We start from the raw sequence: 15,197 nt of genomic DNA on the forward strand, positions 1-15,197 counted from the left end.
AGATGGAATGGGGGTTAAATAGAGCAGCCTGCCAACCCCCCCCCCCCAGCTACTGGCCTGAGCCACCCTTCTTAAATTCTCAAGAACTGACTGTCTGATGATTAGACATCAAGGTCACAGGTTGGTCCTTACCTGGATCCTCCTCCCCCCGCTTCCTGAAGATGGGGACTTTTGCCCACCTCCAGCCTCCTGGCCCTTCTCCTGTTCTCCAAGAATGCTCAAAAACAGTGGCCAGAGGCTCAGAAATTATGTCCACAAGTCCTTTTAGTGCCCTTGGATGCAGTTCCTCTGGCCCCGGGGACTTCGTTCCATTCCAAGAAACGAGGTGTTTCTGTAGCGCCCGATGCCTCTCCTAGGCTGCAGCTCCCTTCCCACGTGATAAGTTCTGTTGTTGCCATGTCGAGCACCTTTTCCCTCACAAGAGAAGACTAAGCAAAAGTAGGGATCGAGCAGCTCTGCCCTCTCTTCATCACCTGTTGCAATTTCACTTTCCTGCCCTCGCAGTGGGCATACCCTGTCCTTGCTCTTTTTCTTATTTGTACGTAAGACAAAACCCCCCTTTTTGTGTTGTTTTGACATCTCTCGCTAGCCTCAGCTCATACGGAGCTTTAGCTTTCCTAACTCTTTCTCTTCAAGCACTGGTGATTTGTTTAAATTCATCCTTGGTTATAAGTAGCACCTTTCATTTCCTAAATTAGTCTCTCTCTCTCTCTCTTTTTTAAAGGGATCACTTTGGGTTCTTTCGGCCCCTCCCATTCCCCCTGCTCATAGGAATTGGTTGTGCCTTCAATATTTTGCTTTTAAGAAACTCCCATCCCTCTTGAACTCCCTTCCCCTTAACTATTTCTAACGGTGAGATTTTACTCAGGTTAATTTTTTTCAAAATTTGCTTCCTTGAAGTCCAACCTATACATCTGACTAAGAGCCCTCTGGCACAGAGTGGTAAAGCTGCAGTACTGCAGTCCAAGCTCTGCTCATGAGCTGAGCTCGATCCTCTGCGGAAGCTGGGTTCCGTAGCCAGTTCCAGGTTGACTCAGCCTTCCATCCTTCCGAGGTCAGTCAAATGAGTCCCCAGCTTGCGGGGGGGGGGGGGGGGGAATGTAATGACCGGGGAAGGCAATAGCAAACTACCCTGTAAAAAGTCTGCTATGAAAACGTTGTGAAAGCAACGTCACCCCAGAGTCAGAAACGACTGGTGCTTGCACAGGGGACCTCTCCTTTCATGTACTGCTTTTCTCTTCCCCAAGACTGTAAATTCCAACATTACATGGTTACTACTGCCCAGTGTGCCCGCCACTACTTCCACCTCCTCAGCCAGTCCTTCCCTGTTGGTGAGGATCAAGTCCAAGATGGCAGTTCCTCTTGTTTCCCTCTCCACTTTCTGGAAAAGGAAGTTGTCAGCTAGACAAGTCAGGGATTTCTTTGACCTTTCGGCCTCTCTGCCCTGTTGTTGGTCCTCCAGAGGAACTGGTTGGCCACTGTGGGAGACAGGAGGCTGAACTAGATGGACCCTCATTGGTCTGACCCAGCAGGGCTCTTCTGATGCTCTTCTCAGGGGAAGGCCTCAGCCTCTATGCCCTGTTGTTGGTCCTTCAAAGGAACTGGTTGGCTGGACTAGATGGACCCTCACTGGTCTGATCCAGCAGGGCTCTTCTGATGTTCTTCTCAGGGGAAGGCCTCGGCCTCTCTGCCCTGTTGTTGGCCCTTCAGAGGAACTGGTTGGCCCCTGTGTGAGACAGGGTGCTGGACTAGATGGACCCTCACTGGTCTCATCCAGCAGGACTCTTTTGATGCTCTTCTCAGGGGAAGGCCTCAGCCTCTCTGCCCTGTTGCTGACCCTCCAGAGGAAGTGGGTGGCCGCTGTGTGAGACAGGAGGCTAGACTAGATGGACCCTCACTGGTCTGACTCAGCAGGGGTCTTCTGATGTTCTTCTCAGGGGAAGGCCTCGGCCTCTCTGCCCTGTTGTTGGCCCTCCAGAGGAACTGGCTGGCCACTGTGTGAGACAGGAGGCTGGACTAGATGGACCCTCCCTGGTCTGACCCAGCAGGGGTCTTCTGATGTTCTTCTCAGGGGAAGGCCTCGGCCTCTCTGCCCTGTTGTTGGCCCTCCAGAGGAACTGGCTGGCCCCTGTGTGAGACAGGAGGCTGGACTAGATGGACCCTCCCTGGTCTGACCCAGCAGGGGTCTTCTGATGTTCTTCTCAGGGGAAGGCCTCGGCCTCTCTGCCCTGTTGTTGGCCCTCCAGAGGAACTGGTTGGCCACTTTGAGAGACAGGAGGCTGGACTAGATGGACCCTCCCTGGTCTGACCCAGCAGGGCTCTTCTGATGTTCTTCTCAGGGGAAGGCCTCGGCCTCTCTGCCCTGTTGTTGGCCCTCCAGAGGAACTGGTTGGCCACTTTGAGAGACAGGAGGCTGGACTAGATGGACCCTCCCTGGTCTGACCCAGCATGGCTCTTCTGATGTTCTTCTCAGGGAAGGCCTCAGACTCTCTGCCCTGTTGCTGACCCTCCAGAGGAAGTGGGTGGCCGCTGTGTGAGACAGGAGGCTAGACTAGATGGACCCTCCTGGTCTGACTCAGCAGGGGTCTTCTGATGTTCTTCTCAGGGGAAGGCCTCGGCCTCTCTGCCCTGTTGTGGGCCCTCCAGAGGAACTGTTTGGCCACTGTGAGACAGGAGGCTGGACTAGATGGACCCTCCCTGGTCTGACCCAGCATGGCTCTTCTGATGTTCTTCTCAGGGGAAGGCCTCAGACTCTCTGCCCTGTTGCTGACCCTCCAGAGGAACTGGTTGGCCACTTTGAGAGACAGGAGGCTGGACTAGATGGACCCTCCCTGGTCTGACCCAGCAGGGCTCTTCTGATGTTCTTCTCAGGGGAAGGCCTCAGACTCTCTGCCCTGTTGCTGACCCTCCAGAGGAAGTGGGTGGCCGCTGTGTGAGACAGGAGGCTAGACTAGATGGACCCTCCCTGGTCTGACTCAGCAGGGGTCTTCTGATGTTCTTCTCAGGGGAAGGCCTCGGCCTCTCTGCCCTGTTGTGGGCCCTCCAGAGGAACTGTTTGGCCACTGTGAGACAGGAGGCTGGACTAGATGGACCCTCCCTGGTCTGACCCAGCAGGGCTCTTCTGATGTTCTTCTCAGGGGAAGGCCTCGGCCTCTCTGCCCTGTTGTTGGCCCTCCAGAGGAACTGGTTGGCCACTTTGAGAGACAGGAGGCTGGACTAGATGGACCCTCCCTGGTCTGACCCAGCAGGGCTCTTCTGATGTTCTTCTCAGGGGAAGGCCTTGGCCTCTCTGCCCTGTTGTTGGCCCTCCAGAGGAACTGGCTGGCCACTGTGTGAGGCAGGAGGCTGGACTAGATGGACTCTCCCTGGTCTGATCAACAGGGCTCTTCTGATGCTCTTCTCAAGGGAAGGCCTCGGCCTCTCTGCCCTGTTGTTGGCCCTCCAGAGGAACTGGCTGGCCGCTGTGTGAGGCAGGAGGCTGGACTAGATGGCCCCTCCCTGGTCTGACCCAGCAGGGCTCTTCTGAGGCACACCCCATTCCCTGGCTGAGGCTGGTGCAGTGGAAAAGTGTTGGGATGAGCAAGTTTACAATACTTCAGTAATTATAGAGTTAACCTTGTTACTGTTAGTCAACAGGAAGTCACATGTATTTACTGTAACCTCTCTGTTAGCTAGAGAGAAAGCCCACGAAAGTCTGTAGGAGGTCTTAGTTAAATGACCAGTAACTGAGTGCTGTGATTGGAAATCGATGCATTGCCTATTCTGCATTTTATGGCATTTCTTTGTGCCTTTGTCTAAGTTTGGAGAAGCGAGGCCATTCCTAGCTTTGTACTCAAGATGTAAAGATGTAGGAGTTAGCGTCTGTTGTTTTACTCCCAGTTTACCCTTCCCTTGGAGTTTTAAGTAAAGAAATCATATTCTTTTAAACACACAAATGATCTCTGCGTATTCTCTGCTGTGCTACTCACTTCTAACGCTGCTAAATAGTATTTTTCTCGAAGAATACCCAATAAAAAGTCCAGCTGGTTCCCGCTGTTTCTGGGGAGGCTGGAACTCCACCCCAACCGCTCTCGGCAGGCAGGGCCTGGTCCAGTGGGGCGGGCAGCCCTTTGACCTGTAAGGGGGCTCCCATGGCGACTTGCTGCCCCCCTCCAGTAGAAGCTGCACCTGGGAGGCCGGGGGGGGCTCCACCCCAGGGAAGCTGTGTGCCTGGGGCAGAAGACAGTGGGGAAGGGGGCAGAGGTGCCTTGAAAAGTCCAGTGGTGTCCCGCGGTGGGTGGGGGTGGCAGAAGGGCTTGACCCCCCCAGCCCACATCGGTCTACCCCCCCAGAGGCTGGGCTGGGGGCGCTGAGGGGATGGCGGGCGGTTGCCTTCTGCAGCAGCAGAAGGAGCCGCAGAAGGGGGCGGGCGGGGGAAGCCTTGGAGGTGGTGGCTGGGGGAGGGGCCGGTTGAGCGATTGTTGGGAAATACATGTTAAATTCAGAGTCTAGGAATGGCAATAATTGGAGTCGAGGCTTAAGCTTATCAAAAGAAATAAAGTTTACTAGAAAACATCAGGATAGGGTACTTGGGATAAAACAGAAAAACAATTTAGCATACCGGCTAGTCTAACTATGTCTGTCCTACATGGCTACATTCTTTGTTCTCGACTGTTCTTCTCCCCAAAAAGCATTTTGCCAGGAAGAAGAGCAATTCAGCTTGCATACAAGATCAAAGCATTTCACACCTAATATCCTCTCTGACCAATGTTGTGATCACAACTTTTCTGGTGAAATAAGAATCAGCCCACAGTTGGGTTTAGGTCACAATACATCACTTCCTCTATCAGGTAAACAAACAGTTAACTCTATAATGGCTGGAATGTACATAGCTTGTATTCCAACATACCCCTTCTCAAGTTATGCAACATTTCAGTCATTAGCAATTTCTATCAAGTTCATACTTTCACGTAGTCGTTCAAACTTCAGTCTGTCGAGCGACTTTGTCATGATGTCAGCGATCATTTCTTCAGTAGGGCAGTATTGTAATTCAATCAGTCCTTCTTTAATCATCTCTTGCACAAGTAAACATTTGATGACAATATTTTTGTTGTCTAGTTTTATGTTCTCAGCTTTTCATATGCTTATGCATGCTTGGCTGTCTTCGTACATGAGTACTAGTTTAGGTTCCTCTATTCCAAATTCCTTAAGAAGAAAAATAATCCATTCCAGTTCATTGCATGCCCTTTGAGCAGACACACATTCAGCTTCAGCAGTAGATTTAGCTACTATCTTTTGTTTCTTAGTGTTCCAGTCAATCCCACTATCTCCATAGAAGAATACATTTCCACTTGTTGATTTTTCATCTCCTTCATTTCTCCCAAAGTTGGCGTCCATGTAGATTACTAGTCTTGGGTTGTCACTTGCTGAAATTAGTAATTTGTAATCAGCAGTTTTAAATAGGTATCTTGCCAGTCTCTTTATGGCATTCCAATCATGGTAATACGGTGAACTTGTCTTTCTACTCAAGATTCCAATAGCGGTAGAAATATCTGGTCTCGAGATTCTGCTTAAGTATAGTAGTTTTCCAATTGCTTCTCTATATTCACGATAGTTTTCAAGCAATTTTCCTTCTTTCAAAGTTAAGTATGCTGGATCAAGTGGTGTACTAATGTTTCCATGTTTCTTTATTCCTATGGATTCAATAAAGTCCATAATTTTGTGGTTTTGGTTCAGCACAAAACTTCCATCTTCAGCTCTTTCAATTTGTATTCCAAGGTAATGTTTTATGTCTCCCAGTTGCTTGACTTCCACATCTTTATTTAGCTCATCAGCAATTTCTTTGATGTCCTCCTTGTTGTAGCAACATAAAATCAGATCATCAATGTAAGTCAATATGTACTGGTATTGTCCATTTTTGAGTCTTGTAAATAAACAGGGTTCTGATTTCCCTTGTTGAAATCCTTGCTTCTTTAGTAGTTCTGTCAGCTTATCTGACCAACCTCTTGCGGCTTGTTTTAATCCATAAATTCCCTTTTGAAGTTTACACACAAGTTTTTCCTTTCCAGCTTCTTCAAATCCTTCAGGTTGTTCCATGTAGATTTCCTCTGTTAAGTCTCCATTGAGGAAAGCTGTTTTATTGTCCATGTGTTCAATTCGCATGCCTTTGGAGGCTGCAATTGTTAGAAGTATTCTGAACGCAACATGACTTATGACAGGTGCAAAAGTCTCTGTATAGTCAATTCCTTGTTCTTGCTTGTATCCTTTTGCTACTAAACGTGTTTTGTATCGATCCACACTTCCATCAGGATTGTATTTTACTTTGAGTATCCATTTACAACCAATAGCTGTTCTCTCAGGAGGTAAGTTTGCAAGTGTCAAAGCTTGCTTGTCATGTAAAGACTTCATTTCATCATTCATTGCATCCATCCATTTATTTCTTTCTGGATCAGGTAGCTGATTTATTTCTTCCCAAGTTGAGGGTTCTTTGACAGGTTGTACTGTTGCACTAATTCCAAGTCTTGGCGGTGGTACGCCTTTGTTGCTCCTTGCTGACTTTCTCACAGTAACTGTGGTTGTCTCTGCTTCTCTTGGTTTTCCTGCTTCTCCTTCTGATTCAGTGCTTTCTTGTGAAGGTGGACCTGCCTGCTCACAGGTGGCCTCTGCAGGTTGCCAAATAGCAAATTCACTGAAGGTAACGTTCTCTATAGGATTCTGTACTGTAGATTCAGCTTGCATAGGAGCTTGCAAAACACTGTTGCCATCTATATATACGACATTGCATTCTTTGACAGTACGTGCATTAGAGTCTAGGATTCTGTATCCTCTTTCACCATTGGCATAGCCTACAAGTATACCAAGTTCTGCTCTGGGGTCTAGTTTTCCCCTTTTCTCCTTAGGTACAAATGTGTATGCTTTGCAACCAAAAGGTCTTAAATGTTTCAAACCAGGTCGTTTGCCATACCAAATCTCAAATGGTGATTTATTAGTCACTTTGGATGGAATTCTGTTATGCAAATAAACTGCAGTATTTACAGCTTCACCCCACATATAATCTGTCAGTCCAGATTGCATTAGCATTGATCTGGCCATTTCCATAATTGTTCGATTCAGTCTCTCAGCTGCACCATTCTGCTGTGGTGAATAGGGTGTAGTAGTTTTATGTTGAATGTCTTGTTCCATAAACCTTTGGAACTCACTGCTACTGTATTCAGTTCCATTGTCTGTGAACAATACTTCTGGAACTTTGCCAAATTTGTTTCTCACAGCAGCAATATAGGACTTTAATTTGTCAAATACTTGATCTTTGCTTTTAATTAAGTAGACATAGACATATCTTGACTTAGCTTCTATAAATGTTAAAAAGTACTTGCTTGCACCAGCCGATTCTTTGATTGGCCCTGCAATATCTGAGAATACCATCTCCAGACATTTTTCATTGTGTATAGTATTTTTGCCCGTGTATCTTGGGGCGGTACCTTTTGCCTTTAAACATATGTCACAACCAGATTTCATTTGATCACAATCAATAACATCAACATTACATTCTTTCAACAATTTTTGCACACTTTGCACACTACGGTGTCCCATAGTTATGTGCCATTTAAGAAGACATGATTTATGCTGACATACAGATTGCATTGTATTATACACTGGCCCAACACCATTTGTTTCATCAGAAATATTTTCAGCATAATTTTGCATATCATCATCATCGACATTATCATCAACAAGTTTTAGATAATGAAGACCATCAACTACATCAAGCATAAGTTCAGTTCCAGATTCAGGATCAATAATACTTCCATTTTCCTTTCTGAGTACAATCTCATGATTTCTTCTAATAATTCTTTTTGTTGAAACTAGGTTGCTGACTGTCTCAGGGGCATATGCACACTCTGTTAGTGTAACCTTTTTAATTTCTTGACTTTCATCCATAACATTTAAGATTACAGTCCCACTTCCTTCAACTTTCAGTATTTGTCCATTGGCTTGCTCTAATTTAGGACAGTTGTCCTCATCCAATTCCACAAAAGATTTCTTATCTTTACAGACATGAAAATAAGTTCCAGAATCTATCATCCAATGAGTCTTAAGATTTGCATTTGATTCAGTAATTGCATATGTGGGATTCCTATGAGACATATGCTTAGCCTTGGTTGCTGGCTTTGCAGATTTAAAATCACGTTTTTGTTGGTTGCTGTTCTTCATTTGCCCATTGGGTGTCGCTGCTCCAGTAGAAGCACTTGTACTTTGATTTTGTTTTAATTTCTTTCTACAGGAATACTGATAATGTCCTCTCAACCCACAAAAATGACATAAAATTTCATTTTTCCAAGGATGCACTCTAAGTACAGACATCTTATTCTCAGTTTCAAAAAGTTCCCTCCTTCTGGCCTCATCTTTCAAATATTCCATAACGTAGTCAAGTTCCTGTTTCTCTCTCATCCTCAACAAGGATGCAGTACTTTTATAGCTTTTTGGAAGAGAATTAAATAAAGCAGCAATCACTTCTTCATCTTCCACCATGGCTCCAATTCTTTTAAGCTCTGAAACCACTTCCATTATCTGATTCAGATGGGTAGCCATTGAATCTGTATCTTTCATCTTAAAACTGTGCAGTCTTTCTCTGAGAAATATTTTCTGAGTCATAGAAGGCATAAATGATTGCTTTTCTAAGAATTTAAACATTTCTGCACTCATGCCACAGTCCAGGCCTAAAGTAGATTCTTGTTCTGATATGGCACTCAGAATTATTAGTTTTGCACAATTATCTTTAATATCAAAATCTGGAATTTCATCCTTATTTTCATTGACTACTGCTTCATAGCAATTTTTCTCACGTAGGAGCAGTTTCATTTTCATCGACCAGAATCTAAAATTGCTTGCATTTAAGCATGGAATTTTTACATTGATCACGTCATTACTCACGAAACGTTCCATCATTGTGTTCGCTTGGGCGTCATTCCTTACAACAGCTGATGTTGAGGGATTTTCCTCTTCTGCGTCAGACATCCTTGAATTCAGGCTTCAGCAGGTCAGCAGGAGAAAGCGGCCTTTGAGGAATGCAGTGCTTCCAGCTTCTAATTGAAATGCAAATTTTCGCTCAGCGGACGGCAATCAAGGGTGGATAGGCTCCCGGCGCTGGGTCCTTTGTTCATCTCGATCGTTCCGATAGCAAAAAATATAGCCTTTTCAAACAGCTTCTGGTCACTTTAAAATTACTTTTCACTGTCTGCCTGTTCTGACTTTAAAAATCATTTTCCAATATGCCAAACTCCAATATAAACCATGCTCCACTGCTACCAACCCTCTGCTACCAATTTGTTGGGAAATACATGTTAAATTCAGAGTCTAGGAATGGTAATAATTGGAGTCGAGGCTTAAGCTTATAAAAAAAAATAAAGTTTACTAGAAAACATCAGGATAGGGTACTGGGGATAAAACAGAAAAACAATTTAGCATACAGGCTAGTCTAACTATTTCTGTCCTACATGACTACATCCTTTGTGAGCCTGTTCTTCTCCCCAAAGAGCATTTCGCCAGGAAGGAGAGCAATTCAGCTTGCATACAAGATCAAAGCATTTCACACCTAACATCCTCTCTGACCAATGTTGTGATCACATCTTTCATGGGCAAAACAAAAACCAGCCCACAGTTGAGTTTAGATCACAATACATCACTTCCTCTATCAGGTAAACAAACAGTTAACTCTATAACGGCTGGAATGTACATAGCTTGTATTCCAACAGCGATGCCCAGCGCCTTCCTGCAGGCCTGGTGGCCTGAGTTCGAGTCTGCCCGAGAAGCCAACGAGGCCAAACTTCTCTGGCCAGCCACGCAGGGAGCGCCCTCTGCAGATGGTGTGGTGCAGAGCCTGGGACGCGCCTGAAGCTGAGCAAACCCGCGTGGGGGAGGCGGAGCATTTGCTGGGGTGGGGAGGTCCTGTTCTTCGGAGGGGGCTGCATTCTGCAGAGAGGCAGCTGGAGGGAGTCACACCCTCCCTGTGGATAAAGAAATAGTATCCAGGATTGTAAGCAGACGAGAGGAAACTGTTCTGCGGCAGAGCTCTTGGCGAGAAAGGAGGAATCTGATGCAAAGCTCATGTTTTGCTCCTCCCATCTCTCCCAAAAGGAAATGTCAAGGAGGGAAGTACCCGCATTTTGAGAAAAAGACTACAATGCACAGATATCGGATCTGTAGCTTGGACACAGTGCATGCAAAAAGGGACTCTGGATTGCAGTTGATAAACTGAACTGGAGCCAATAGACCTGATGCTACTGCAGAGAAGGCTAACACTATCCGGGACTGCATGAATAGAAGCCCAGTAGACAAGCACTCTATTCTAGTCAGACCTCCTCTGGAGTCATAGAATCATAGAGTTGGAAGGGACCTCCAGGGTCATCCAGTCCAACCCCTTGCACAAGGCAGGATAATCACAAATAAGCCCCCCCCCACTCGTAGTGACCGCTGCTCCATGCCCAGAAGATGGCAAAAACCCTCCAGGATCCCCGGGCCAATGTGGCCTGGAGAAAAAATGATGTCTGACCCCAAAGTGGCCATCAGCATTTCCCTGAGCGTGCAAGGAAGGGCCACGAGAACGAAGCCCTGCCCTCCTCACTATCTGCCTAATTCACAGGATCCTCATTGCTGTCAGAGGGTCAACCAGGCTCTGCTTCAAAACCTCCAGGGAAGGAAAGCCTGCCCACCACCTCCCCAGGAGGAAGCCTCTTCCACTGAGGAACCGCTCTCACGGTCAGGGAGTTCTTCTTCATGTTTAGTTGGAAACTCTTTTGATTTAATTTCAACCTGTTGGTTCTGGTCCGACCTTCCCAGGGAACAGAAAACAGTTCTATATGACATCCTTTAAAGTCCTTGAAGATGGTGATCAGATCACCTCTCAGCTGCCTCCTCTCCAGGCTAAACATCCCCAGCTCCTTCAGCCTTTCCTTGCAGGACTTGGTCTCCAGACCCCTCACCATCTCCGTCGCCCTCCTCTTGACATGTTCCAGCTTGTCTACATCCTTCTTAATGTGTGGTGTCCCAGACCGAGCACAATACTTCAGGTGAGGCTTAACCAGAGCACACTCATAGAAGACTCCCTTCTTTCCTTCTCCATAGCAGAACCCATGTTTTATGCTCCCTGTGGTTTTTGTTTCCTTCCATACCTGCGAGATAACATTACGAGGCACAGGGGCCACTCCCCACAACAATTTAGCATCCTGATCTCCAGTTATTGGCTTTGAATTGATTAGTGTTATTGGCATGGGACTGGGCTCTGAATGATTGTCCTCAGGATGGCTCTGGGCACTGTGTCTTGCCCACACTCTAGCTGAGGGCTCCAAGGAGGTGGGCACCTGACTCTCTGGTCATTCACGAAGGGAGACTGTAGAGAAGCAGCCCAGAAGGAGCTCGAAGAACGACACAACCCCCCCCCCCCGCCGCAGCTGGGCTGTCCCATCATGGGAGGGGGGGTTGGTCTCTGCTGCTGCTGAGTGTTGCTGGCCAGGAGGGGGGGGGGTTCAGTGGAAGACCTTTGTGAGGGGGCGGGCTCTTGCTCACTGGACGCAGGGCTGGCCCTGCCACAAGACTAACTAGGCAATTGCCCAGGGCACCAGTCTTCTGGGGGTGCCAAATTAGAATCATAGAATTGGAAGGGACCTCTAGGGTCATCTCGTCTAACCCCCTGAATAATGGAGGAAACTCACAAACACCTCCCCCTAAATTCACAGGATCTTCAGCCATCTAGCTTCTGTTTAAAAACCTCCAAGGAAGGAGAGCCCGCCACCTCCCGAGGAGGAAGCCTGTTCCACTGAGGAATTGCTCTAACAGTCAGGAAGTTCTTCCTGATGTTGAGCTGGAAACTCTTTTGATTTGATTTCAACCCATTGGTTCTGGTCCTACCTTCCAGGGCCACAGAAAACAATCCACACCATCCTCCATATGACAGCCCTTCAAGTACTTGAAGATGGTGATCATATCACCTCTCAGCCGCCTCCTCTCCAGGCTAAACATCCCCAGCTCCTTCAACCTTTCCTCATAGGACTTGGTCTCCAGACCCCTCACCATCTTCGTCGCCCTCCTCTGGACCCCTTCCAGCCTGTCTATATCCTTCTTAAAATGTGGTGCCCAAAACTGAACACAATACTCCAGGTGAAGTCTTACCAGAGCAGAGTAAAGCGATACCATCACATCACATGATCTGGACACTATACTTCTGTTGATACAGCCCAAAATTGCATTTGCCTTTTTAGCCACCGCATCACACTGCTGACTCATGTTCAGCGTATGATCCACTAAGACCCCTAGATCCTTTTCGCACATACTACTGGTAAGACAAGTCTCCCCCATGCTATAACTATGCATTGGATTTTTCCTACCTAAATGCAGAACTTTACATTTATCCATGCTAAAATTCATTTTATTGATTTTAGCCCAGTTTTCCAGCTTGTCAAGGTCATCCTGTATCCTGTTTCTGTCTTCTTCTGTGTTTGCAACCCCTCCCAATTTAGTATCATTTGCAAATTTAATAAGCATTCCCTCTATTTCTTCATCCAAATCATTGATAAAAATGTTGAACAAAACAGGTCCCAGGACAGATCCTTGAGGTACTCCACTTGTCACTCCTCTCCAAGAGGATGAGGAACCATTCAGAAGCACTCTTTGGGTGCGATCTGTCAACCAGTTACAGATCCACCTAATGGTAACAGGATCCAAACCACATTTTACCAACTTGTCAACAAGGACAGTATGTGGAACTTTATCAAAAGCCTTACTGAAATCAAGATAAACGATGTCTACAGTTTTCCCCTGATCCAGCAAGGTAGTCACTTTCTTAAAAAAAAGAGATCAGGTTAGTCCGAAATGACTTGTTCTTGAGAAAACCATGCTGGCTCTTAGTAATCACATCCATTCTTTCTAAATGTTCCAGGACTGACTGTTTGATGATTTGTTCTAAAACTTTTCCAGGTATAGTTGTCAAGCTGATGGGTTGGTAGTTACCCGGATCGTCTTTTTTCCCCTTTTTGAAGATGGGAACAACATTCGCCCATCTCCAATCTTCTGGCACCTCTCCTGTTACATAAGAACATAAGAGAAGCCCTGTTGGATCAGGCCAGTGGCCCATCCAGTCCAACACTCTGTGTCACATAAGAACATAAGAGAAGCCCTGTTGGATCAGGCCAGTGGCCCCTCCAGTCCAACACTCTGTGTCACATAAGAACATAAGAGAAGCCATGTTGGATCAGGCCAATGGGCCATCCAATCCAACACTCTGTGTCACAAAGTGCCCAATACACACACACACCGTGGCTAATAGCCACTGATGGACCTCTGCTCCATATTTTTATCTAAACCCCTCTTGAAGGTGGCTATACTTGTGGCCGCCATCACCTCCTGTGGCAGTGAATTCCACATGTTAATCACCCTTTGGGTGAAGAAGTACTTCCTTTTATCCGTTTTAACCTGACTGCTCAGCAATTTCATCAAATGCCCACGAGTTCTTGTATTGTGAGAAAGAGAGAAAAGGACTTCTTTCTCTACTTTCTCCATCCCATGCATTATCTTGTAAACCTCTATCATGTCACCCTGCAGTCGACGTTTCTCCAAGCTCAAGAGCCCCAAGCGTTTCAACCTTTCTTCGTAGGGAAAGTGTTCTCCAAGAATTCTCAAAAATAATAGCCAGAGGCTCAGAAATGACATCCGCAAGCTCTCTCAGAACCCTTGGATGCTTGGGTTCCCTCCCCCGGGACTCAGTGGGGCTCTGCAGGCAGCAGCAGGAGGTTAGGGCTGGGCTCTGGGATGATGATGTGCCATCCCCCCAACCCCCCCCCTCCTGTGGCAACCAGAGAAACTCATTCTGGGGGCAGCATCCATCCTGTGCCTGCCACATCTGGCCTGTGGCTTGCCAAGGGACCGGCGACACCTGACCGGAGAGTAAGGAAAGCAGCTGTCTTGGTCTGGAGCAGCAGAGCAGAGGTGGAGGCCGGCGGCAGTCCCATTCCAGGCTTCCGCTGTTGTGTGGTGCAGGCCAGGCACTGCTCTCCGGGGCCTGCTGATCGGGAGTTCCTCTTTGCTCTCGGTGGGCTGGCAGAGTTACAAAGCTTCACAGAGCCACTGGTCAGCCTCCAGGCTAAAAGCAGTCCTTTTATTTGGGAACTACATTCTAGACACTAAAAAAGGTTTAAGAGATCTAATCTAAAGTACCCTGTGTGCGTCTGGAGGCAGAGAGGCCCTCAGCCTCCATCATGGCAAAGAAGGGAGTGTTCCAGGAGGGTGTTCCCGCACTTGTGTACTCCTCGTGCAGGCCAAGAGTGTGTGTGTGTGTGTGAGAGAGAGAGGGAATGGGAGGCAGAGGGGCGATTTCCCCGTGTTCTCAAAGAGACAGTGGCCGAGAAAGTAAAGAGGAAGAAAACCCACAGTGTCTGCCTGCCTCTCACTGGCTTCTTGCAACCCCCCTTGAGACAGCCCCTTGCTCTCCCCTCCAGCACTCTTTCCCCATCCCTCCTTTCAGCTGGTCACTCAGGACTGAATGGGTCAGTCCCTCTTGAGCTGCTGCAAAACCTCCCAAAGGGCCAAAGGAAGGAGCACCCGGTTGGTTGGTTGAAATGGACTGAGCAGGCATGCAGGGGCTGAGTTCAGATCATGCCCATGGCACAAGGAGAGGGGATCTTATTCCTCCTCCATGCCATCTTCTCAGTGGGACATGGAAGTCCTGTTTGTCCCACTGCAGGTGTTGGGCAGGAGGCATGCATGCACTGCCCCCCTCCCCCCCAGGGCTAAGACTGCCCCCCTGGAACACTTTTGCTCAGGAAAACAGTGAACCCCACCCCCCCACCGCGTGCCAGAGACATCATCCAAACTGGGTATCCTTGGACCTGCTGAGGGAGGTTCAGCCTGTGCTGCTGCTCTGTGTGGGGCTCCCAGCATACCCTGAAGGAACAGGCTCGAGGGGGGGGGGGTGTCTGTCGTGAAAGCCTGGAGCATTTCAGGCTGTGTTCTAATGGCACCGGGTTCAAGTCTCTATTCAGAATGTAGGAGCCCAGCATCCTTAATTAAAGCACGACAGGGTCTGAGGGGTTCTTCAGCCTTCCCTGCATCTCATCAGGGGTCTCCTGCCCAGTCATGTGATTGGCGGGGGGGAGGGGGAGGCCTTTTCCAGCCCCTGTGAATTGAGATGCAGGAAGTCCTTGCACCATGGGGTGAAGTTGGGCTCTGCT

This window comes from Heteronotia binoei, chromosome 10 (genome assembly GCF_032191835.1).
Source record: "Heteronotia binoei isolate CCM8104 ecotype False Entrance Well chromosome 10, APGP_CSIRO_Hbin_v1, whole genome shotgun sequence".
In the NCBI taxonomy this organism is placed as follows: Eukaryota; Metazoa; Chordata; class Lepidosauria; order Squamata; family Gekkonidae; genus Heteronotia; species Heteronotia binoei.